The 22,518-nt window shown below is 39.2% G+C and overlaps 1 protein-coding gene and 1 long non-coding RNA gene across 3 annotated transcripts in view; one reads left to right on the top strand and one right to left on the bottom strand.

Annotated features, from left to right (window-relative positions):
* Positions 1-5,794: 5,794 nt before the first annotated feature.
* Positions 5,795-22,115, bottom strand: LOC103882255. Of its 2 annotated transcripts, XR_644013.4 has the most exons (5): positions 21,941-22,115; positions 13,510-13,563; positions 9,593-9,841; positions 9,377-9,493; positions 5,795-5,831 (listed from the first exon to the last, which is right to left on the bottom strand). It is a non-coding gene; the product is annotated as an uncharacterized LOC103882255 (long non-coding RNA). The 2 variants fall into 2 exon arrangements; XR_644014.4 differs by lacking the exons at positions 5,795-5,831; positions 9,377-9,493; positions 9,593-9,841 and adding an exon at positions 11,038-13,412 and having other exon boundaries at positions 21,941-22,051.
* The window catches only part of ARHGEF26 (Rho guanine nucleotide exchange factor 26), a 141,193-nt gene continuing 140,744 nt past the window's right edge, over positions 22,070-22,518 (top strand). The window contains exon 1 of the mRNA XM_021934735.2: positions 22,070-22,224. The gene's annotated coding sequence lies outside the window, so the exon portion shown is untranslated. The remainder of the gene's footprint in view (positions 22,225-22,518) is intronic.

Here is a 22,518-nt window from a genome sequence, read left to right as displayed (position 1 = left end):
GAATAGAATCAAGTAGATTATAATGAAATGGAATGAAAAAGAAAATATCAGATTGCATCCAATAGGCTGGGCATGGAGGCTCACGCCTGCAATCTCAGCACCTTGGAATGCTGAGGCAGGCAGATAGCTTGAGCTCAGGAGTTCTAGGCCAGCTTGGGCAACATGGCAAAACCCAGTCTCTGCAAAAATGCAAAAATTTCCCAGGTGTGGTGGCACATGTCTTTAGTACGAACTATTCGGGAGGCTGAGTTGGGAGAATGACCTGAGCCTGGGAGGTCAAGGTTGCAGTAAACCGAGATCATACCACTGCAATCCAGTCTGAGCAACAGAGCTACCCAACTCTGTCAAAAAAAAAAAAAAAAAAAGGCAAGAATTTAAGTATTGGTTTGCAAATTTTTATTTTCATTTATATCGTGTGTCTATGTGTACATATATGTAACGATTTGCAACATGAACATATTTTCTAAATGTAGGTTGTGATGAAGAAGGTCATTTGTCCAAAGTCACAAAAATAGGAAGTAAGAGAGCCAGCTCTGACTCCAGGCGTAGACTGCCAGCTGACTTTCAAAACCATATGCCACTTATGGATAAGGAAATTACGTTTGGAGAAATCAAGTCATAGGGGGAAAGTGATAATACCTACCATATAGAATTGTAAGAATTAAGTCAGATAATATAATTGTCTGATATATAACTGAGCATAATGAAAGTTAATATTATACCATTTCAGAAGTTTTTTCATGTAACAATATATTAACAAATTTCCATTTCTTTAGTCTTTTACAACAGCATTTAAATGCCTGCAATGTATTCCTTTGTATTTGCAGTTCTTTGCTTATTCGATCTGATACCATGAGACATTTAGGTTGTTTTCATCTTTTAACTACTTGCAATAAAAACTAACAGCGGCCGGGCACGGTGGCTCACACCTGTAATCCCAGTAATTTGGGAGGCCAAGGCAGGTGGATCATGAGGTCAGGAGATCGAGACCATCCTGGCTAACGTGGTGAAACCCCGTTTCTACTGAAAAATACAAAAAAATTAGCCAGGCGTGACGGTGGGCGCCTGTAGTCCCAGCTACTCTGGAGACTGAGGCAGCAGAATGGTGTGAACCATGGAGGCGGAGCTTGCAGTGAGCCGAGATCATGCCATTGCACTCCAGCCTGGGTGACAGAGTGAGACTCCGTCTAAAATAAAAATAAAAATAAAATAATAATTTAAAAAAACTAACAGCTTATGGCAACATCTTCTGTATAAATATTTCATAAGATAAATTCTGAGAAGGGGAATAGCTAAGTCCAAGGGCATACATGTTGTAAACTTTAGACAGTTTAAACCAATTTACACTTTGCCCCAGCAATTGCTCTAAGTCTGGCATCTATAAATATGGGGTGTTATTTGTCAAGAGTTTTGAAACAACTTAAGAATCCATTTGTAGGGTAAGTTACTGCTGTCACAGTAAGACCAACAAACAACAAAGCTGGCTTTGTGCAAACCTCATTAAAGCATCCCCGTGCTTGATCTTCAACTCCCTTACCCTCATCTCCTCCCCACCCTTGACTCACTCAGCTTTACATCTCTCTTAGAGCACTCTTAGTTTCCTCACGTAAGTAACTATTGCTGCCATCATTGGATACACTCTCTGGAACCCGACAACATCTATCTCCTGAGTATATAGAAATTGAGCAGGATCTTATTCTGTTTCCTAAACACAATCATACTGAGTGCAACGACACTGTCTGCTTGACTGCTTTAGCAGACTCTGACAGGTATTATTTGTAAACACCCAATACTCTCTTCTATATCCCTTCTTTTAGCAGCATCCCCGTCATTTTCCAGACCTTTGTTTTAAGGAACAGCCCCCTACCCTCCAGTTCCATGTGATACTAGCGAGGGCCCTTCATCATAGTAACTCATTCTCTCTCCTAATGAGTGAAATCAAGATCCAATCTGAACCTATAACAGTAGCATATTCTTCTGAACAGAGAAATTGGTATAAGGGACAGACACAGGACACATGAAGGGCCAATCAGAGTCTCTCTCTGAGCTCAATGTACAAATTTTGAGTGAAGAAACTTCTCTCCATGTGGCTACTAAACTATGATTATGACCTGTGGTACTGCTGGCACCTATCTTCCCCAGATGTCTAGAGAAAGTTGTGTGCTCCAGATGTAGTCCAATACACCCAGAGGACAGAGATGAGCAGATCAAGAAATCTGATGACATCATTGGCCCTGCATTTAGCAGTGCTTGAAGTCAGCACCAACAGACGTCTGAGTGAAAAAAAAAAACGAAAACTTGTTGGCCAAGGACAGTTTCATTGCTTTTCTGCTTCTAGTGATTATGGCATAGTCATAAAATGAGCAAAATTAACAATTTTTATCTTGAGTTTGGATTAGGGAGGCATACAATCTGGAAATATTATATAGTAAATAGGGCAGGAATGGAGTTGGGTTGTAAAATAATATAAATAATAGTAGTTGTAAGAGAATGATGAATGCAAAATAACTCTAAGAAAGATATTCATTTTTAAAGGCAACATAATGAATTTAAATAAAAGAGACAGAGCGTGGAGACTCAGCTATAGTTTCAGTCTACCTCTAGACAGCTACATGTCCTTGGCCAATTCACATCACCTCTTAGGGACTTCATTTCCTCATCTAAAAATAAGTACACTGAATAGTTTAATTCTAGAATCTCGTATACCTCAAAAATCTAAGTTAACAGCCCAGTAAAGTTATTGTGCTATAACCTGTGTTTCTAGGAAATGCTATTTTCTGATTGGCTTAGGCCTGGGTTACTGTCTGTTGAAGGCAGCAAGGGTGGTATTACACTGCACGTGGAGGTGTAATGAAGCATATTACATTTGCTTTATTTTACTATTGATATTTTTCTACTCACACTTAACAAGTCCAGGATTCAAATCTGCCAATTAAAACTATCATCTTATTAGATCTTTTAGTCCTTAATGAAGACAAAAGAATAATTTTCCATTTTTTGTAGTTTTATGTGCATATGGACTCTGCAGAGGAATTTCTGAAAAGTAGCTCTTGAACAAGCAGCTATTTCTTAGCCACAATTTACAGCATATTTGCCATATGGAGTCCAGGGTCAGTACTGGGTAAGCTCAATTGTTACCATATTGAGTGCATGTGCACAGTGGGTGGGCAAGTTCATAAGCAGGGCCTTAGACAATGATTGCAGACTAACTAGTCTAGAGGCCAAAGGGTACCTATGCATGCAAAATGGTCCAAAGAGGTCTGTAGAAACCTGGAAAATGCATGCCTTGTCTGAAGTAGGCAGCTGCTACTCAGCTCCAGTTTATTGTTGCCATGAGGGAGCGTGTGCTCAGCACTGCCAGAGAGAATGTCTGATTCAAGGGAAGCCAGAAATCTGTACTTTTTAATGCAAAATCTGATTTTTAAAATATTGGCAACTTATTCAAAATTTTAAAATTATTATGCAGACCAACAATGTGTGGTCCTAACAAAACCCATCTGTGGTCTACCAGATTGTGACCTCTGCTCTAATAATTGTTCTAGAAGGGGTCAAACATTCAGAAGGAATGGTGGTAAGTCAAGGTCATTCATAACCTATATTAATTTTATGAAATGCTCAATGACTTCATCATCCATTAAAGTGGGTATTTTGGGACAAACACAGATGCCTTCTAAAATCACTGTGTGGTATTGTAATTGTGTCCTCACTAACCCCTCCTCTAATGTGTAATAACCATGTGGCTTGGGTGGAACTGATTCCAATCCCACCGCACAATAAGAAATGTATTTTATTTCATTTCTTGGTGGTGCATTTCTTAATGTAGTTTGCATTTGAAAACACTCAAGAAGAAGGGAGTTACAGAATCTATCACACACATACCATTTCTGAGAAAATACTCAAGTGAATATTACAGTTGACTCAGTAATATAAAAAATATGGAGCTGAAATGTCACTAAGCAAACTATAGTGACTATAATCAGTCAAGGTTCTAGTTTGCAGAAATTAATTTAAGTTAATTTAACTAAGGTAAATTTGAACAGAAAAATAATCTATTGGGAGTATACTGGGTACTATATTATTTATCTATTGCTGTACAACACACTCCTGGTGATTTAAAACATCGTTTATTGTCTCACAGTTTATATGGAAGCACAGCCTCGCAGGTCCTGTGTCTTTGGATCTCTTGTACGTCTGCCATCAAGATGTCAGCTGGGGCTGCAATCACCTTAAGGTTCAATTAGGTATGAATCTATTTCCAAGCTCATTCAGGTGGTTGTTGGCAGGATTCAGTTCATTGTGGGTCACGGGACCTCAGGCCTCAATTTCTCATGAGCCATTAGTAGCCTCCCATAGTCCTCTGCCACATGGACTCATAGGGTGGAAATCACTGCAGCAGTCGCTGAATACTGCACATCTCCTCCCGCGCTGCCAACTCAGCCAGTTCTGAACTCTAGATACCCTCTACGACATTATTTAGAATTAATGTCTAATTAGCTATTGAAATAATCTGCAAATATTATAAAAATTATGAAAGTATTTTTTAAAGAGATGTAAAATTAAAATAATTTATTGTAATCACAAATAATAATAACCTGAAACTATTAGAAGAATTAACTTTTTTATCCTACGAGGGGAGAATTAATAAACGATGGTATATACATAATTTTTAATCTTTTATTGTGAAAAAGTTCAAGCATAAACAAGAAAAGAGAATATTGTTATTAACCCTCGTGTATCCCCATCCAGCACTGGTGATTATCAACATTTTTTTTTTTTGGTCAATCTTCTGTCATCTCTTCCATATACTTTTTTCTGGCTAACATATTTTAAAGCACATTCCAACCAATATAAATGATATGATATTGATGCTAATAAATAAGTGGCATTCAAAATTATTTTTAAAAAATTTAAGGCCATAATTAAATTTATGTTTGTTAAATGTCTACTGTATGCCAGACATCTAGGCAAACATACAATGATAAGAATTTAATATAACTTTTCAAGCTAAATCAGTGAGTGTTTATGTGCTAAATAACACAGTTTAAACATATACATAATAAAATTTGTGAGAAATTATACTAATAGATTGAAAAAAAATCAGACAATCTATGTCTCTCAGTCTTCTACAGAACAAGCTAACAAATATAATATACATTATATAATTTAGCATTATATATATTGAGCTTTTTACACGTGGACAATGCATATTCCTTTCAAAATTCATGATGCATTTTATAAAAGGGTTTCTTAATATATTCCAAATAATACAAGTAATAAAGGTACATTCTTTGACTACAATATAATAAAAGTAAATATTTGTATGGCAACAAAACACAAATAATAAATAAAAGTCCACTTATTAACTAGAAATAAAATGTACACTACTGAGTCACAGAAAGTCACAGCATCAATAGCAGACTAATTAGAAAGCACCAGTGACCTGTAAGCATGACAACACAACCTTTAAATTTATGAGAAGTACTTACACTTTACTCAGAATAAAATGCATACTTTTAAATACTTTCATTATCCAATAAGAATTAATAAAAATAAGGCCGGGTACAGTGGCTCACATCTGTAATCCCAGCACTTTGAGAGGCCAAGGCAGGCGGATCACCTGAGGTCAGCAGTCGAGACCAGCCTGACTAACATGGAGAAACCCTGTCTCTACTAAAAATACAAAATTAGCCAGGTGTGGTGGTGCATGCCTGTAATCCCAGCTACTCGGGAGGCTAGGGCATCAGAATCGCTTGAACCCGGGATGGGGAGGTCACGGTGAGCTGAGATCGCGCCATTGCACTCCAGTCTGGGCAACGAGAGTGACACTCCATCTGAAAAAAAAAAAAAAAAGAATTAATAAAAAATATGTGTCAATTATCTATTCATTGCCTCTCGGCTCCAAATTTACCCTTTGTGATTGCTCTGTAAAATGAATCTGGGTTGGTCTTTCAAATATTTTTTGCTTGCTGGTTGGCACTGAAGATTTACCAGTAAAGAGTGTTGGAGAGACACTGCAATAGGAAAAGGATCTTGCTTCCTGGTTCTGGTGTGCTTACAAGGCAGGTTCCTAAGAGAGTGAGTGGGTGGCTTTCTCCAGCACCACGCTCCTGAAGCACTCATAGCTTCTTGAGGGCTCAACTGTTGCAGTGCATGGCAGCCACAGCACCTAGAGGTTAGCAGCCTGCCAACTGCAGTGCTTGCAGTTTCTCCAATGCCAAGCTCTTACACTGCAATGGACAGCAGCACTCAGGGGCCAGAAATTCTCCCACTCCATGCCCCAACATCCCCTTTGGGTGCTTTTGTAGCAGAGTGAGACATCTTCCTGTGAACAATTTTTCCTAGCATCCTAAAGGGCAGATTTTTGGCAAGTTTCAGAGAGCAGATTTCCAGCAAGTTCCACTGATGTAGTATCACAGAGACTTCTTTACCATCCAGTGAGCCAAGAGGGCATTCTCTCCAACAAGGTCAGGTGTCAGTCGCAGGGATGGGGCAGGGCAGAGAGTGGAAGCTTCTTGCTTGGGTGCTCTATCTCAACCCAGAGAGTAGTGGCTGTTCCTTGTATGTGCTCTTCCTGTGTTTAGTGTTCTTTTTACTTCTTACCAGTCAATCCCTAATTACTTCAGTGCCTTAATGTGGTTAATAATTCTTTATACTAAACCTTCCCTGTTCAAATTATGTGACTTATCTCCCTCTTCTAATTGGATCCAGACTGATACAAACTATTCAAGAAATTAGAAAAAGAATAAAACAAAAGAAAAACAGAAGACATTACTAGTGATAAAAAAGAAATAAGTAACATAGAAAAAAGAGTCAGCAGAATTGATAAATACATGTAAGAAACCTTTAAAAAAGTTGCCAAATTTAAATAGGCAAGCTTGTATGGCAATATTAATCAAATAAATAAAAGTGGCCGGGTGCGGTGGCTCAGGCCTGTAATCTCAGCACTTTGGGAGGGTGAAGCAGTCGGATCACTTGAGGTCAGGTGTTCAAGACTAGCCTGGCCAACATGGCGAAATTCCGTCTCTACTAAAAATACACCTGTAATCCCAGCTACTCAGGAGGCCAAGGCAGCAGAATCACTTGAACCTGGGAGGCAGAGGTTGCAGTGAGTCGAGATTGAACTACTGCACTCCATCCTGGGTGACAGAGTGATATGCCATGTCAAAATAATAATAATAATAGTAATAAGAGTACACAAATGCAGAATATTAAAAATAGGACAGAAAATATAACAAATCTTAGAAACAGAGGTGATTAAGGCAGTTAAGAGAAGAATTCAATACATCTGAGAAAATGCAAAAACAAAAATTGATTCAAGAAAAGCTATAAAATCCAAATACATAAATAACCCTGAGAGAAATATTAAAGAGCCATCGCACCAAAAAAGCCTGGTTCAGGCAGTTTCACTGTGAAGTTTTCCAGTTTTCAAAAAGCAAGTGAGTCAGTCTTAGGCTCTTTAAACTGTTTCAGAGGGTATGGAATGAAGAAAAGAGTATCCTCATTGTTACACTTCTGTAGATCTCATGGTAAAGTACAGACAGTAATATCTGTGAGGCACTACGATTAAGAGTAAACATGAATAAAGCAACTGATTCAGTGATGTATACACTAAGAGAAAAGGAGGGAAAGAAACACTGTTGTTGAGGTGCCTATTACTAGTGCCAAAATACTACTGTAAGACATGCCGTCTGGGCAAAAGTGCCCCCAAAGAAAGTTTGGTTACTTTTTTTTTTGAGACGGAGCCTTGCTCTGTCACCAGTCTGGAGTGCGGTGGCGCGATCTTGGCTTACTGCAATTTCTGCTTCCCAGGTTCAGGCGATTCTCCTAGTTTGGTTACTTTTTAAAAAATAATCACAGAGTGAAATAGGCCTCTCTATAATATCTATATTAGGGGACAGTAATAGGAGTTAAAGAAAAGCTATGAGAAGATGATATGGCCAATCCACAAAGGAAGGGAGGGACAGGCTAAAACACTCACTCTGAGTTGAGCATAAGTTCTGGTGTGGTTCAAGAAAATACTTACTGAAACATTTGCTGTAAATCTGTATAGCAAGGAGCGCATTAACATAGTCAAAAGACAACAAGCTAGGAAAACATTTGCAAGCCATATAGCCAGCAAAAGCCTATTTTCCTACGTACTCAAGGTGTTCACATTGAATAAGGAAAGGATCAACTGCCCAACATAAAAATGCACAAAGGGTATGAACAAGGGGTATGAACATTGATGCATGAAAAAATATATGTAAGTAGTATATACACACATACACACATCAAAGTTTTGGCTTGGAAAATTTCCTTTTGCTTATCAGAATTCTACTTAACATACCCTCAAGAAAGGTTCTAGAGAGCTCCTTTAGCATCCCTAATTTGAATGCTCAGTGTTAATATCCCCTCTATTCAAAGGGAAATATTAAGGGTTTCTTTAAACAAATAACATCTGCATGTGAAAAAGTTAATATTACCCAAAGTGAAACCAATTTTCTAAAAGTGAGATCTAAAAGTCATCTGTATCAACATCACCTGGATGATTTATAAAATGCAGATTCACGGGCTCTGCTGTAGTCCACAGAATAAAAATCATCTCAAGACCACAAGACCAGTGTGGTCTAAGCAGGAGTCAACCTTGAGTGCTTTGAAAATGCTTCTCAACCGGGCACGGTGGCTCACGCCTGTAATCCCAGCATTTGGGAGGCCGAAGTGGGCGGATCATGAGGTCAGGAGATCGAGACCATCCTGGCTAATACGGTGAAACCCCATCTCTACTAAAAATACAAAAAAATTAGCTGGGCGTGGTGGCGGGCGCCTGTAGTCCTGGCTACTCGGGAGGCTGAGGCAAGAGAATGGCGTGAATCCGGGAGGCGGAGCTTGCAGTGAGAAAAGATGGCATCACTGCACTCCAGCCTGTGCAACAGATAGAGACTCTCTCAAAAAAAAAAAAAAAAGAAAAAGAAAATGCTTCTCAGGCAATTCATATGTTCATTTGACTGTGAGAATTCAGCCCCTGCGAATCAATAATAAATGTCTACCTTTGTTTTTATAGATTTTATAAGGTGTTTTTCACAAGCATTTTAAAATTTCATGCTCACATCCAGTCTGGGTGGCTGTCTGGGCTAGGAGTATTAGCTCCACTTTCAAAATAAGGAAATTAAAGTCAGAGAGATTTAGGGACTTATTCAAAGATTCACCTAGAAAATGGTAGAGCTCAGATTTCATTATATTTTCATGACCACAAGTTCTGTCTTTATCCATATGTAGAGCTCATACAAACCCCCTAAAACTCACATTTCTTCACATTTGCAGAACCAACTCACAGTGGTTCTTCAGAACAAAGTGACAACAACAGGTAGAAACAGCAGTAGTAAAAGATTGCAAGTACCTTGGGAACTCATGGCTCCATGAGGCAGAAGTTGATCTCACAGATGTGGAAACTGATGGCCAGATGGTTGAATGGTTACACGGTTGTCCCTTCAAGAAGGAAGGGTCAGGAACATATCTATAATAGGAGACAGTGATAGGAATTAAAGAAAAACTATGAGAAGATGAGATGGTCAACCCCCAAAGAAAAAATGGAGGCACAGGCTAAAACACTCACCCTGAGCTGAGCACAAGTTCTCGTGTGGTTCAACAATAACTGAGCCAAAGACACTCAGCAGCAGAAGCAGCAAGAGCAGTATCAGTGACAATGACCCCAGGCCAGAGACAAGAAGCCAAGCACGTCACCCAGAGCCTCTGCCTCCATGGATTCTGTAGTTGGAGGACTCACATGTTTCTGCAGCCCCTTTCTTCCCAGATGCTCGAGAATCCCACTGCAGCAGAATTTGCTCTTGATCCACGGCCAGGCCTGTGAATCCCAGCATAAAGACCTCAGGAGAGATTCTGGTAGCCCCAGCTACAGACTTGCTCTCTGCTCCTTATGCTGGGGACTTTATGCCAGTGTCTGAGTGTTTCCCTGGCCCCACAGTCCACCTTGCATCTACAAACCCCTTTAGTGACCTCTATATGTATCTCTTCCCCTAGAACCCTCTAACACCTTGTCCCTAGATGGAGCTGGCTTTCCGGATAGAAACTATCTCAGCACTGGGACATTTCTGAATTGCTAAAAGAGTCTGTCCACTGAAACAATTTGCTGATCCCCTAGGGAAGCCATTATAGAACCTTATGACAACTATATGTTAATGAGTTTATCCATGTTTTTGCCTGAAGTTGCTGTTTGTTCATTTTAATTGCTTTGCAGAATTCCACAGTGGATCTATACTATACTTTTAAATCCCTTCTTCTGATGGTAGATAATTGAGTAGTTTCCAATTTTGGCATGTAATAAATATTGCTTTTATGCTAATAATGAATTATTTCATATACATGAAATTGTTGTATAATCAGGTTTAGAAGATAATGCCAAAGAGTTATGTAAAGTAGACTACCAAGTTACTCTCCTACAGGAGAGTTCCTGTTGCTCAGGATCCTCACCAACAATTAGTATTGTGAGACTTGACTTTTTTTTTTTTTTTTTTTTTTTTATTTTTAGTGGATATGGGGTTTCACCATGTTAGCCAGGATAGTCTCAATCTTTTTCTCATGATCCACCTGCCTCGACCTCCCAAAGTGCTGGGATTACAGGTGTGAGCCACTGCACCCGGCCAGACACTTTACATTTTTGTTAAACTGCTGATTGTGTTTTTTTTTTTTTTTTTTTTTTTTTTTTTTTTTTCATTTCTCTCATGACTAATGAGATGAAGCACTTTTCATATGCTTTTGGACCATTAGGATTTACTCTTACCTGAAGAGTGTACTCAAGTGTTTTGTCCATTTTTCTAATTGATTGTAATGAGTTCTTCATGTATTTTAAATACTAGTCTTTCGCAAACATTTTCTCCCATTCTGTTGCTTGCCGTTTTATTCTTTATGGTGCCATTGAATTATTATTATTATTATTTTTTGAGACGGAGTCTCACGCTGTTGCCCAGGCTGGAGTGAAGTGGCATGATCTTGGCTCACTGCAACCTCTGCCTGCCGGGTTCAAGCAATTCTCCTGCCTGAGCCTCCCGAGTAGCTGGGACTACAGGTGCATGCCACCATGCCCGGCTAATTTTTGTATTTTTTAGTAGAGACGGGGTTTCACCATATTGGCCAGGCTGGTCTCAAATTGCTGATAATTATTTTTCAAAAATATATTTATAATGAAATTTTACACCTCAGAAAATGATTTGTTCTTTCATTTTAAGAGACTAGGGTAATGATTATTTGGAGGAAAGGGATTAGAAAAGATTACATATTCCATGGCATATTCTTCTGTAATGCTTGGAGTTTTATAATGATTATGTATTCCTTCATTCAACAAATATTTACTGAGCACCTAATGTATGCCAAGAAAGGCTCTAGGTCTTAGAGATCCATTACTGAACAAAAGAGACAAAGACTCCTGGCCTAATGGAATTTACAAAAGAGGACTCTATATTGCTTTTATTTAGAAAAAAAGCTACAAAAGACTCTGGTTTCTATCACACTTTCATTTTGCACTTTCAAATATCTATATATAAAAACAACATGGCACAGATCTCAGAGTAAATACTTGAAAAGATAAGCACAAGCTTTTGGTCAAGAGTTGCTATTGATTTTTCCCTTATTTCAGCAGCAAATTTTCCAGAAAGCACACTAAAATGTCAGACCCCAGGCCTCTCAAACATATAATACAAAACCATATAAAATGTTTATTTTAAAACACCTTAGTGTAATGAGCCATCTTAAATCAATGATGCAGGTAGTTTAAATGTGAGTCAGATTCTGGGCTGGCTTTGTCTATAGTAATGATATTTAAATTTCATTTTGAGTCAGTAATACATACACAAGGAAAAATAAATAGATGAGCATGTATGATATACGGAATAAATATATCTCACTTTCATTCAGGATCCACCTCCTCCAACCCACTCGCCCTCCACCACCACAGCCACAGTTAGCAGCTTCTTGTGTGTTCTTCAGAAGGTGTTGAATTATGTACAGACACATAGGGATTATGTATGTAGTTCTATGTTTTAACTGTTCTGTACTGCCAGGTTAATTCTGTGAGCGGAGGCTACAGATTTGGGGGATAGGAGCTTGTGATATCAAAATCACAAGTTCAGAACTGGGCCAGGTGAAGCTGAAAGGGGGTCCCTGAAAAAGCCTCTGCACTCCCAGGCTAGCTCCCTTGCTGGTGCAAGCAGCCTGAGAATTGCTGGGATGCCGCATGAAGGTAGCAATGCCCTCCAGTGGATCCCAGGCTACACCCCTCCCACCTCAGCCCAGGCTTCAGAGTGAACATTGATGTCGATGGCTTCACTTCACCCCTTCTGTCCTCAAAAATAAAATAACTGCTGATGTTATGCCATGTCCACTTCCTTCTTGATTTCTGGGCACTTCCCTCTCCTCGCCACCCACCATTTTGCCTGTGGGATGTCACTGCCCTTCTGTGCTCAACCCCTTCCTTTGCCTGTCCTACATTCAGCATAGCTTTCCTGAGTGCAAACTTGAAGCAATTTCTTGTCTTCTGTTAGTTCCTGCCCTACCCACACCTTTGGTCTCCTATGCTTCAGGCTTCTTCACAGGCCCAACAGCCAGCGCTCTGAGAAAGGTGTCTAGGTCTATAACGTCATCAGCCTTGGGGGATCAAGTTAATATATACAGTGCATATTTTACAAATATCCCTCTCCCCTGTACTAAAATAGTCTCTCCAAAATAGGATTGCCAGTTTTAACTTTAAAAAAACAGGATGCTTAGTTCAATTTCAATTTCAGATAAACAAGTGATTTTTTTAGCGTATACCCGATGCAATTATCTTTCATCTGTATTTAATCTGCCAGTTCTATTTCCAAACCAGTTGAGCAGTTAAATTAAACAGTCCTTCTAATCTGCATGTCTTTGGCCTGAAAAACAAAGTTCTAATCCTCCTTTCAATGACTGTGGCCCATACACAGCAAAATGTCCCACCAATTTCAAAACTGGGCATTTTGAGTAGCCTTGGGTCAGTGCAGGAGGTATTTCAAAGCGGTTGCTAGGTGGCAGACCTCAACCCTGGAAAGTATTTTTCACATTCTATTAGTACTGCTGGGTGAGACTAGCTTGGTAGTCAGCCCAAATGTGTATGATTTAGAGAACTTTACTTTGTTACCATTTTTTCTTCCAATTTAAAATCGATAGCAAAACCAGGTTCAAATAGCACATCTAAAAAGCTTTGTCTTTTGAGCCAAATGCCAGAATGTCTAGGTAAACACAGAACCAAGTAATCACAGGCTTCATTTATTTCAGCTATTTTTCTCTGCTGGACTTTTGAGGCAGATAAGACTAGATTTCTTCCAAACAGATCTGGGCAGGAGAAAACTTGAAAGTACCAGCCGGTCTTAAGTATCCTCACATGATTCCTGATATAAATTTACCTGGAAAACAGAGTGGACACAACAGATTTGTGTTTTTAAATCTTGAGTCTTTTTGCAAACATTAAACTGGTTGTACAAAAGGAACAGTGTGACATACCTTTGTTCAAATTACTTAACAAACTTCATGAAATAAGAGTTGTGATTCTACATGCTGTCTTGTTAACCAGTGAAAGAGCAGGATCCAGGAAAGGACAAAAAAGAAGAGAAATAATCAAAATAATAGTAATAGTGATTATAGCACCTCAACCCAATTTCCTCAAAAAGTACCAGAACCCTTAGAGCATGTTGATGCATCATGATTTCACCATTAAGATAGCATTAAGAGCAGACTCTAAATTAAACATAACAAAATTAAATAATATCTGCATCTTTGTTCAATAAAGCATTCTCTTTAACTGTCTTACATCTTCCAGGCATTCAGGGATGGGAACAAAGCAAAGAATTACAGAAATTAAGAGCTGGAAGGAATTTTACAGTTTTTTCACTGGTGCTCAGATTTTGCAAAGAAATAATTTAAATGTCTATTAATAGGAAATTTGCTAATGAATCATGTACTATTAGGTGAAACCATATGAAATTCCTGATATTTGACTGTTTTTGACTTACAAAAATGGCAATTTTATTTGATCTACCTAACGCTCTGCAGTTATTAAAAATATATGGTAGTTCTATAAGTATTGGCATTAAATGAATTGTATTTAAGGTAATTTGTAAGGAACAGAGGAGTGTTACAGGGTGCCAGTGTGTAGCATGTGTAGGGATATATATGCTTACTAATGTCTACCATACATCTGAATTTATAAAGTACAAGAAACTGTTAACAGTGGACGCCTCTAGCGGGCCAACTTGGAAACTAGAGACACGAGTGACAGAGATATTTTTACTTTTACGCAGTCCTAATTTTTACTACATGCATGTATTAAATATTTTACAGCAAACACAAAACAAAAAACAAAGCAACAAGGAAATCACTGTTTAGAAAGGTAAACCGTCTGTACAAACCATACTGTGAGCTCATACTAGAACACGTTGAACAAAGTGGCTGCTCAATTGCTTACCTCATTCCTAAAATTCAAGGAACAAAAGCGAACAGCTCTTGGTGGCTGCCAGTTGTGGGAGCCACTCTATACTCTGACCTCACGGTTTACCTGGGATCTTAATTACTCTAGTTAAATGGGGACCTTCCCCCTCAAAACATGGTGTCACTGGAGGTTCAATGCATCACCTTTCAATCATTCTCACTGCGGTTGTGGGTGAACAGATTGCATGCTGCAGGCAAGCACTGGGAGCAAGAAAGAAGCCCTTCTCCACTTGGTGAAATCTTCTAGCCATTTGCCTTCCATCTGGCCATGGAGAGTCCTCGGAGTCATTTTCAACAAGTCCTAACCCTTTTCTCATTATGATCTTTACTCTTTATCATGGAGTTAAAAATAATAGAATTTTATTCTAATTATTTGCTGTTCAAGAGGGGGAAAATAAATTAGAATTCATTTTTTTGTGCACTTACCTGGCTAGGTCTCCCCTACTCTTTGCCCCCATCCCCATTTCCTACTTTTCTACAACCATTAGACCGGCCACATCCAAATTATTCTAATCTATACCAGTGCTTCCCAAACTGTGCTTGACAGGAGGAAATACTTCATGTTGCAGTTCAAGAAACTGTGGTCTTAGAGATTAAATGACTTGTCTTCATTCCAACAGTTCGAAAGTGGTAAACACAAACTCAAACCCAGCTTCCTGATGTCTAATCAAGTGTCCTCAGTCTTGAAACTAAAACTGTTTATTTCTCCCTTATCGTCCATCTACTGTCCTATTTTTCTCCTTCCTTTTACTGTCACAATTCCCACCGTTGCAGTTAAGTTCCTAGACTGTTTTCTACTTGTCTTCTCCATAAGCCCTGCCAGCTGGGTTCAGTGCCCACCAAGACTGAAGGTGCCAGTTGCAAGGGCACTAAATGAGCAGCATCTTTAGCAGTCAATGCAATCTAAGGTTGGTCTTTCCTGATACACCATGGCAAGAATCATCTGCCTCTTTTCTTCATCACTGTACCCATAGCTAGCTGAGGGTGAGGTACCAACCACGAGTTGAATAAATATTAGGTGACTGACAGGGCTGCCGATACGACTTTCCTTTCGGAAACTTCCTTTCTCAGGCTTTTGTGGCTTTCTTCCTACTTGGATGACATCCCTTCCTCCACCTCCTTTTCCTTATAACTTTGGGCATTTTCACCAATTGATCAATCTGTCCATTACTGAAGCAATACTGGAGATAAAGAACCAGTCTGACGTTGGGGTGTTTATATTATTTGTAAAAAACATAAATACATAATGGAATCACAAACAATGTAACAATATAGCGTAATAATTATGAGCCAGGCTGCATGGCTTTTTAACTCTCTGTGCTATACTTAATTTTCTTATGTATAAATGGATTATGGTAGTAGTTCCTACTTCATAAGGTTGTTGTGAGGATTAAATTATATAATACAGTTGAAGCACTTCAAAGAGGGTCTGTATACTGTAAGTGCTCACAAAATGTTAACATGTAAGATAATATATAAATCATTAGTAAGTGTTGTAGAAAGTCTCCTTTTAAGAACTTTTTTCCCAAAGAGATCTAGTCAATTTTCAAAACCTGTTTTTCAAGTATCCTCTCCAGATTTTTCTTTATCATTTTGACTTACCACTCCATTGTCTCAGGAATCACGGGGATATTATCCTGTTTAGGACATTGAAGATTTGAGAAACGGAGAACAGGAGCCTCAAATAACAGCCAGCATCAACCAGCTGTGAGGCATGTGAGGGGGGCTTTGTCCTCCTGATCCAGACAACCCCACAGCTGGCTCCCTGCTGCCACATGAGAAAACCTAGGTGAGACCTACTGAAGAATTGCCAAGCCAGCCCACAAAATGGTGAAAAATAACAAATAATGGAAGTTGCTATTTTATGTCACTAAGTGTTGGAGTGGCTTGTTTCACAGCAAAACATAATCTAAATATCACTATTAATCCAGCCGTGCAGAGTAAACATAACATTTTGGTGAATATTCAAAATCTAGGCATTATACATATACACAAATATGTTTTATATATTTAGAAATAGTTTTACATACAGCTATTTGCACTTTGTAAAACTCAAAGTAGGATAGTTTGCATAGTGTGTATTAAAACAGCTTTCTAAAAAAATTTAATCATATATTTTGAATTTTTGTGTAATTATAATTGCGTATAATTATTTTTGGTGGTTGCATTGCACATCATGGTTTATTAGCCAGTCCCTTGCTGATAGATATTTAGCCTGTTGCTAACTTTTGGCCACCATAACAAAAGGTTTATTTAAGTTAATCAGTATTTTGGTTAAGTATCATCTAATTGCTCTTCAGAAAGATGTACCAATTTACATTCTTACCATGAATGATTCAGAATTCTCTTTTGTCTATGCTTTTACCAACAGTGAGTATTGCCTTTTTAAAAGACAATCTTGTATGGGCGCTGTGGCTCACGCCTGTAATCCCAGCACTTTGGGAGGCCGAGGCTGGTGGATCATGAGGTCAGGAGTTCAGGACCAGTCTGGCCAAGATGGTGAAACCCCATCTCTACTAAAAATACAAAAATTAGCTGAGTATGGTGGTGGACACCTGTAATCCCAGCTACCTGGGAGGCTGAGGCAGAGAACTGCTTGTACCCAGGAGGTGGAGGTTGCAGTGAGCCAGGATTGCGCCACTGCACTCCAGCCTGGGCAACAGAGTGAGACCCCATCTCAAAAAAAAAAAAAAAAAAGACAATCTTTGCTAATCTAATAAATGAAAAATTATCTCATTACTTCTTAAATTTTGTTTTTATTATTGGGATTGAGTATATTTTGAGGTACAGTGGACACCCTTCTCCAAAATGCTTATTCTTACTCTGTTCATTTTACAACTTTTGTTATCTTATTCTTATTGATTGTATGCTATAGCCATTTAACACTTTGTCATATATATTTATTTATATATTTTAATATATAATATGTATTTTTAATATATAATATATAAATATTTAAATATATGACTATTTATATTTATATTTTATATTTATATTTATATTTTATACGTATTTAAACATTTTTCTCTAATTTCCTTCTAACAGAAGATTTCCCTCAAAATTTATGGGTTTATGTGGCATTTCTCAATGCACAAAGGCTAAAATGTTTAAATTGTCAAGTCTGTCAATGTTTTGTTTTTTATTTCTGACACTGGTGTCATCATATTCATTTTTTAGAAGATGACAAAGTTTAAGTATCTTCAAGGAGTATGTATTAGTCCATTTTCATACTGCTAAAAAGATACTACCTGAGACTAGGTAATTCGTAAAGGAAAGAGGCTCAATGGACTCACAGTTCCATATGGCCAGGGAAGCGTCAGGAAACTTACGCTCATGGCAGAAGGTGAAGAGAAAGCAAGAACCTTCTTCACACGGTGGCAAAAGAGAGAAGTGCAAGCAGGGGAAGTGTTATATGCTTATAAAACCAAAAGATCTCTTGAGAACTCACTCACTATCATGAGAACAGCATGGAGGAAACTGCCCCATGATCCAATCACCTCCCTCCATAAACACATGGGGATTACAATTTGAGATGAGATTTGGATGGGGACACAGAGCCAAACTGCCAAATCGTATGAGAGTAGTTAGTTGTCATTCAGGTAAAATCTCAATCCCTCAGTCTCTGTTGCATACCACATTCTATTCTCACCAAATTCAGCCAAATTAATATCCCACAACTTCTAAATGCAAACTTGTGTTTTGGTGAGCTTAGTTTCTTGCATGTTTTGATGCCTGGGCTCTGGAGTATTGCAAAGAAAAAGTTTAGGATTCTGATTCAACCACTTATCAACAGAATGAGAAGAGCTTTTTGGGCTTCAGCTTCACATTTAAGTAGGCTTAAGACTAATGTGTGATTAACTTACGTGTAACAAACAACACAGCTTAACATACAGTTGGCACTTAATGAATATCAGTTCTCCAGCCATCTCTCCATGTTTTTGCTTATCCTGGGACATCTTTCTGTGACATCATTCTCCTCTTCTCCACCTTGTGATACTTTACCTACCCATCTGGGCCAGTTTTATCCAGACTCCTTCACAAAGGTTTCCATAGAACAGAGAGCTTACTATGCATCTTACACAGTGTGGGTGTCCTACATTACTATTTTAATGTTTCAGTCATGTTTCCATGAGCCAAACTGTAAGGTTCAGAAATGTCTGTCCTAATAATGCTTGGCACTTGAATGCACCCAATAAATATTTGTTCAATGTATAAACAAAAGGTGCATGGGATGGGATATATTGGAAAACTGGACATATATTGTAATAAGACAAGCTAACAATTTGTGTTTAAAAATTAGCCTAATTATTGTGCTTGGGACACAAAATTTGTGACCAATGTGAATTCATTTAGTAAATGTAGCCATATATATCTTGCATTATACCATTGAATATTCTAATAGTTCTATATACTATTGGAATATACCAGTGGAAAATATCATTACAAATAGTTCGACATACTATATTTCTTCAATTTTAAGAACAATTTGGTACCACATGCTAATTTCTCTGAAAATGGGATGTATCTTACTATCAAATAAACAGCCAGTGGTCAGGTGACAGTGATGATATAGTTGGCATTGCCTATATTTGAACATGGGCATAAATGAATTGTCATCATTTCTACTAAATTCTATGAAATTTAGTCCTACTGTGTCAAAGCCACATGCCAAGAAACACAGTTGAAGGCAGGAGAAATTACCAGATATGACAGATTAGATGAAAGAAATTTCAAAGCAAAGAGAGGTTGATATAACCAATTCATATTTCATGCAGGACTATGGTTGAGGCATGAAACTACAATTTGTGAGAAACTTTCTCCTGGACATTAATAGAGAAGCTGCATAGCTTGTATTGATATACAATTCAGTTGAACAAGAAAACTATGTGTTTAGTCAAATGGGATAGTGGCAGTATCACATTTGCAGAATGAGTGTCATTGTCTAGGAAGCAAATCCCAGAAACAAGACTGGAACATCCTTTTAAGAAATGGTGCACTATCAACGGCACTGTGTGGAAAAACTCACATACGAATGCTTTTCATGAAAAGGTATTCAGAAGAATCAGGCTCAATGTTCGGGACTTCAGTAAATTTATTTTGCTTATATTTTCTTTCCCACACATACACAGTACTAAACAAATCTATGTATAAGTGTCTAAAAGTACTCAGTAAGTATAAAGTAAGAATTCGATATGACATAACATTTTGTCTTAGTTTAATTAGCAGCTCTTTTCCTTTCTTGGTGGAACATATAATTGAAGATATCTTAGATTTGAATAGATACCAATACATTGAATAGGCACTAGGCCTGTGAGTTTGTAAACTTCCCTCAGTGAAGGACCAGAGCTTGGTGTTTTGTTGTTGTTTTGGTAGGTATTTTGTTGTTTGTTGGAAATCAGGTAAGAAGATCGTATGAAGTCTTCACAAATATCGGTTACACTTGTTTGTAGAGGCAACATAATTTCAAGAAAAGCCACCTTCTCACATCACCTTTTACGGCTTCTTAATATAGGTCACAGGTTGCGTTTTGAATTAGGTGAATACTCCATTTCTCATTAGGTAACCACTTTTGAAATTAATTTATTATATTTTTCCAACATAACAGCAGTACATGTTGGTATAGAAAACACCTTATATTAAAAAAAAAGAAGTCTATGTATCTACGCCTGAGTATGTAATCAGCCATATGTCTTCCGCCCAATTTGGAAAATTTCTTTTTAAAAAATTTTCTTAGGCCAGGAGCGGTGGCTCACACCTGTAATTCCCAGAACTTTGGGAGGCCAAGGTGGGCGGATCACCTGAGGTCGGGAGTTCCAGCCCAGCCTGACCAACATGGAGAACCCCTTCACTACTAAAAATACAAAATTAGCCGGACGTGGTGGCACATGCCTGTAATCCCAGCTACTCGGGAGGCTGAGGCAGGAGAACCGCTTGAACCTGGGAGGTCTGGAGGTTGTGGTGCGCCAAGCTCACGTCATTGCACTCCAGCCTGGGCAACAAGAGCTAAACTCCGTCTCAAAAAAAAAAAGTTTCTTATACATTTTTCGATGCCATTTATTCTTTTCTTTGTTTATGAAAATGTCTCAGATCAAAGTAATATATCTTCATTGCACAGTATATTTTGTAAGTACAGAAAAATATAAAGAAGCATGAAACATATTATCCTTCATCTCACCACCCAGAGATCACATCTTAATATTTTTGGCCATTGCATTCAATTTAGGGCAAAAACAGGCAGCATAACTTGCACACAATGGATGCTCACTGCATCCCTGCTGAATGCATGAATGCTGAAAGAGAACTTGGAGAAGGGCCCATATGTCTTGCTAATAGAATCAATTACACAGCTCTTATGGTCTAAAATTATTTGTCTTCTCAAGTTTGCCTGATTATTGTCACACAGCAGGAGACTGGCCAAGACACAGCCATCTTTCTACTATTTGGCAACAAAGCACTTTGGAAGAAATGGTCACTGTTTTCACTTCATTCCCGTCATTCATTCACTCATTCATTAAATAAATATTAAGTGCCTACCATGTGCCTGAAATACGGAGAAAAAAAAAAAAACCAAAAACATGACCCCTGCCCTCATGGAAATTACCTTGTAAAGACAAAACAGACAATAAACATAAACACATAAATACATATATATAATATACAAAATTTGACAAGTGCAGAAATAGAAGAGAACAAGTGACTGGGAAAATAAACGGGGCAATGGTATAATTAAGGAGCGGACACTGCCTTTCTCATGCAGTGTCAAGTCAGGTCAAGAAGGAACGAAAGGGAAGGTTCTGAGGCTATCAAACTTTGAGTGTGGCCAAAAAAATAACGAAGGAGAAAGTGATGATGGAAAGACTAGGCTGAAGAGTTACGGCAGTAGTGCAGTGTCTTCTTGTAAGCCATGGTAAGGATTTTGAGTTTTACTCTATGTACTGTTAGAAACCAACACTATTTTTGTAGTGTAAATTGAGCTTATTTTTCATAGATAGATTTCAAGATTCAAAGCGTACAAGGACCAAAAATAATTATATGAAAACTCTCCCTCCCTCTGGTTTCCTAGTCACCCAGTTTCCCACTTCAGAGCTGCCAGTCTTTCCTACGGAAAGACTCTAGGCACAAACAAGCACATCTATCTGTTTATATTATAATGCATTTTCAGCAGTGAAACAAGCCCATCTGATTAAGACCACCTGAATGCTGAGTGGGCATGACTCTGCGTTAGAATGCTGCGCTACTACCCACGCGTCTCACAAAGTCTACTCCGCCGCGCGTTCTGTTTCAACACACCTCCGGGATTCAGGGCTTCCTAAGCTGCAATTCAGCAGGACTCCCTTGCTTGTTCTCACGCTATGCCCCTGGCAACAACCCCGCGCGCCTACACTCCAGTGCTGCCGCAGCTACTAGTCCGCAACTTCCAGCCCAAACGCTGGAGCTCAGAACCCACCTCAGGTGCGCTCCTCTGTTTCCCAGGCAGACTGGGGCTGATTGCAGGCGCGCGGGGGCGGGAAGACAGCTTCTTGCTTCTGGCTGCAACGGAGGCGGATCTGGGCGGGGCCGAAACGGGGGCGGGGCCAAGTGTGTGGGCGTAGTCAGGCGTGGGGGCGGGGCCGGTGCCGCGGTCAGCGGCAGCGTTCTCTTAAGCTCTCGCGGCGGCGCTTCGGTCCCGGACCCGGGCCACCCACGGGGCAGTGGGTGCTCCTTGGCCCCGGACATTACAAGTCCCAGAAGGTAAATTTGCCTGGGAGCCGCGCATCTGGAGCACGAGGGTACCCACGATGAGGGCGGGCGGCTGGATGGCGACAGAAGGGAGCGTCCCGCGGCGAGTTTCCCAAGAAAGCTGAACTCGTCCCAAGTTTCTTGTGCCTCGGCTTGCACTCAGTGAATTGGTGGCGGGCTCGTTTGGTGCGGGTGGTCTTTTGGCGTGGGAGGGACGCGGAGTTGATTGGATTAATCCATTTGGGCGGCACCCCAGATTTCTGCCTGGGACCGCGCACCGCAGTGGTGCAGTTTTTGCCCGAGAAA

Source organism: Papio anubis, chromosome 2 (genome assembly GCF_008728515.1).
Source record: "Papio anubis isolate 15944 chromosome 2, Panubis1.0, whole genome shotgun sequence".
Lineage (NCBI taxonomy): Eukaryota > Metazoa > Chordata > Mammalia > Primates > Cercopithecidae > Papio > Papio anubis.
The sequence above is the reverse complement of the archived record's forward strand: the minus strand, read 5'-3'. Positions and strand labels throughout refer to the sequence as shown.